Source organism: Otolemur garnettii, unplaced genomic scaffold, assembly GCF_000181295.1.
Source record: "Otolemur garnettii isolate 467f Iridium unplaced genomic scaffold, OtoGar3 scaffold00085, whole genome shotgun sequence".
Taxonomy (NCBI): Eukaryota; Metazoa; Chordata; class Mammalia; order Primates; family Galagidae; genus Otolemur; species Otolemur garnettii.
The window spans coordinates 1,629,457-1,633,760 of record NW_003852480.1 but is presented as its reverse complement, the minus strand read 5'-3'; the positions used below and the strand labels follow the sequence as shown (position 1 = coordinate 1,633,760).

The 4,304-nt window shown below is 38.9% G+C and overlaps 1 pseudogene; it reads right to left on the bottom strand.

The window, feature by feature from the left end:
• Positions 1-686: 686 nt before the first annotated feature.
• On the bottom strand, positions 687-2,368 carry LOC100945916 (annotated as a pseudogene).
• Positions 2,369-4,304: the final 1,936 nt, after the last annotated feature.

The following is a 4,304-nucleotide window of genomic DNA, read 5'->3' as shown; positions in this document are numbered from 1 at the left end:
AGAAAAGTATACAGAAGTGTAATAATGACAGTGTACATTTATATGGCATATTGCAGAGAACTACAAATTCCTTCCCTTGAAGGAGCTCTAAGATAAGAACAGAAGAATAAATAATAAATGACTCCAAGCAAACTGTATAACAATTTCTTTTCTTAAAAAAAATTCAGATACATAAAACTAGGTTTCACAGTCTGCTTTTGTAAGGTTAAAGTCTGAGTTGTAGATGTGTGCTTCACTCAGGAAGTGTGTGCTATACCTATACAATATATGCCTTGGTTGAGAATCTCCCCATCCTCCTTCCCTCCCCTACTTGAGTTTCAATTGAGTTTTCCTCTCATGTGAGAATGTAGGTACATCTACTACAGCCAACTTAGCACTAAGTATGTGGTGTTTGTTTTTTCTTTCTTAGGAGAATGGTATCCAATTCCATTTAAGTCGTTACAAAAGATACATAATCTCCATCATTTTTTATGGTGCCAATTTTAAATACAGCTTTATTTAAGACATTGCATTTTTCCCTTACAATGCAGTGCTTTTAAAGTGCAAAGTTATTTCCTTCCCCTGTGCACATGTTCCATATTCAAGTATGGAAAATGCCCAGTAATTCACTATAGCAGCCCAACTTTAAATCTGCCACATAATTTGCTACAAAATTGGATCCTTTGACATTTTACCATGTGGAACAATGCTACATCTACACTTGGGTTGGCTTAATCAACCTCTTCAATGGTGGGGCCAGAGGAAGTACCACCAGAAGGAGGAGCACCACCACCAGGGAATCCTCCTGGCATTCTTCCTGCACTCTGTTACAACTTGGTAATGATGGGGTTGCAGACTTTCTCCAGCTCCTTCTGCTGATATTCATATTCTTCCTTCTCCGCAGTCTGATTCTTATCAAGCCAGTTGATAATTTCATTACACTTGTCAAGACTCTTCTGTTTGTCCTCATCGTTGATCTTGCCTTGAAGTTTCTCATTTTCAACAGTTGTTTCATGTTGAATGCATAGGACTCAAGTGAGTTCTTTGATGAAACCTTGTCCCTCTGCTTCTCGTTTTCAGCCTTGTACTTCTCGGCTTCCTGGACCATACGTTCAATGTCTTCCTTGCTCAAACGTCCCTTGTCGTTAGTGATGGTAATCTTATTTTCTTTTCCTATGCTCTTATCCACAGCAGAAACATTGAGAATGCCATTGGCATCAATGACTTCATACAAAGTGACTTCAATCTGAGGAACATCATGGGGAGCAGGAGGTCTGTCTGTAAGTTCACACTTGCCAAGCAAGTTGTTATCCTTGGTCATGGCATGCTCACCTTCATAAACCTGGATCACACCCAGCTGGTCTGGTTGTCAGAGTAGGTAGCAAAGGTCTGTGTTTGCTTGGTAGAAATAGTAGTGTTGGGCTTAATGAGCATAACTCCACCAGAAGCCTCAATACCCAGAGAAAGAGGAGTGACATCCAATAGTAGCAAATCTTGAACATTCTTGGATCTGTCACCAGATAGTTGGGCCACCTGGACAGCTGCACCATAAGCAACAGCCTCATCGGGGTTGATGCTCTTATTCAGTTCTTTTCCATTGAAGAAGTCTTGGAGAAGCTTTTAAATCTTGGGGATAGAGGTAGAACCACCAAACAGGACAATGTCATGAATCTGTGACTTGTCTAGTTTGGCATCTCGAAGAGCTTTCTCTACAGGGTCCAGGGTGCAACAGAACAGATCAGCATTCAATTCTTCAAATCGGGCATGGGTAATGGAGATATAGAAGTCAATTCCTTCATAAAGGGAATCAATCTCAATACTGGCCTGTGTGCTGGAAGATAGAATATGCTTAGCATGTTTGCAAGCAGTACAGAGGACAGACAGCTCTTTTATTCTCACTGATGTCCTTCTTATGTTTGCGCTTAAACCAATAAAATGGTTGACCATTAGGTTGTCAAAGTCTTCACCTCCCAAGTCAGTATCTCCAGCTGTAGATTTGGCCTCAAAGATTCCATCCTCAATAGTGAGGATTGATACATCAAATGTGCCACCTCCAAGGTCAAAGATTAGCACATTTCTTTCAGCTCCAACCTTTTTGTCTAAGCCATAAGCAATAGCAGCAGCAGTTGGCTCATTTATAATCCTAAGAACATTGAGACCAGCAATAGTTCCAGCATCTTTGGTAGCCTGACACTGAGAATCACTGAAGTAAGATGGTACTGTGACCACAGCATTGGTAACAGTCTCTCCAAGATGGGCTTTGTCAGAACCATGGATGACACCTCCTCTGGATAGAAACTGTCTCTCCTTTGTATTCTTCTTGGACCTTGGGCCTGCCTGCATCATTCTCCACCACAAAAGGCCAATGTTTCATATCAGACTAGACAACAACATCATCAAATCTGTGTCCAATCAGATGCTTGGCATCAAAAACTGTTAGTGGGGTTCATTGCAATTTGATTTTTTGCAGCATCATCAGTCAATCATGGGGTGTCAGTAAAGGCAACACAACTTAGAGTGGTTAAGTTTCCCTGATCATTAGCAATTACCTCTACTTTTCCATGCTGGAAGACACCCACAAAAGAGTAGGTGATGCCAAGATCAATACCAACCATAGGTCCCTTAGACACGGTTGCTTACTTGTAGAGCCAGCACGGATTACATAGGATACACAGAAGACCCAGGAGCTGCCACCACATTCAATGAGCATGTCCACCATTTTTTATGGCTGAATAATATTCTATGGTATACATATACCAGAATTTATTATTTCTAAGATCAGATATAGGTTCTGTAAGATTTGAAAAGCTAATAATGCATACTAATACCTTCCTTTAAGAATGAAAACTTGAAAATAACTATGTCATGAAATATTTAGCTACAGGATAGACAAGATAAGGAAGGTGTTTAATGTAAGGAAGATGGCACAGGTGGGATGTGTATAAGTGTGTGTGTGTATGTGTGTAGACAAAGAAGGGAAAAGGCAGAGAAAAGAGGGGGAATGGTGAAGGCAAGGCCAAAAGGAGGATGGGGAGAGAGAAAGAGGAAGAGAGAGAGACAGAGAAAAGAGAAAGATGGCTTCTAAATGGGAGAAAAATGTGTTGACATTAGTAGGAAGTAAAGCTAAGGAAGTGACATGCAAGTAACACATCATGAAGAGCATTAGCTTTGAAGTCAGGGTAATGTGGGTTGAAATTCCTACTCCATAGTTATGACTGACCAGGGGCAAGTTATTTAAACTCTGTAAGCCTCAATTTCCTTATTATTAAAATAGGAACAATATAATATATGCCACATTCTGAGTAGTAAATGAGATAATCCCTGTCGAATACTTAGCTTAGTGACAGTGCTAAATAAATATTAGCTAAAACTTAAGTGAAGCAAAGTAATGAAATAATATGGCTAGAAATTAGTTCTTCCCAAAGGCTGCAAGGCAGGGGACCATTTTTGAGTTAATTTAGTCAGGCAGTAGAATGCCGAATAAAGGCAGAGAAAATTCAGAGTTGAGAGATTATCAAATGGAATATTTCAGTAATTCATGCTTCAAAAAGTAGGGTACAACACTAGTGGCAGTAAAAATAAAAATGACAGGACAGACGAGAGAGATTTTAAAAATGCTGAGTATGACTCACTAAGGCTGTCTCAGTTCTTTGGAGGAAAAAAGAAGCTGTGGTTAATGTTGAGTTTCAAACGGCAGAGGATATCTGTATAAAAGACTGAACAAGAAAATAAAAACAGTGGCTAGAGTTTGAATGCACAAACATGAGTGAGTTTAGAGACATGACAACTATCAGTGAAGAAAGAAGAATTGAAGTCATAGAATAGGATGAGGTCTCCAAGTAGGAAAGTTAGTTATGGAGCCTTTGGACTCATATGGAGCCTTTGATGGTCATTGGGTTCCTCCTTTATCACAGGCCCTAAAGTGTTATGTACCAAAGCTTATAGATTATAGTCACTCCCTTCCACTACTTGGTTCATGTTCTCGTTATTCTGCCATTTTTTCCCCTCCCACCATCTTTACTTTCATATTTGCTGAGTTGAAATAGGAAGTTTAAGGAGAAATGGACGCTATTTCCTTTTGCATTATCTGATTTTGTCACCTAATCAAGTGATCTTTAGTAATAAAAATTGCATGGACCAAGCCAAAGACAGAATTGGTTTGATATATTGTCCCCACTTTTAGCATTTGATGACAAAAATATTTTATATTATCAGGCACATATTGAAATTCTACAGCTTTCATCCTTAAATGAATAAATGACAATTGTATTTTCATTGCTTTATATTGACTTAAACATTTTTTTAATTTTTTAAAAATACTATCA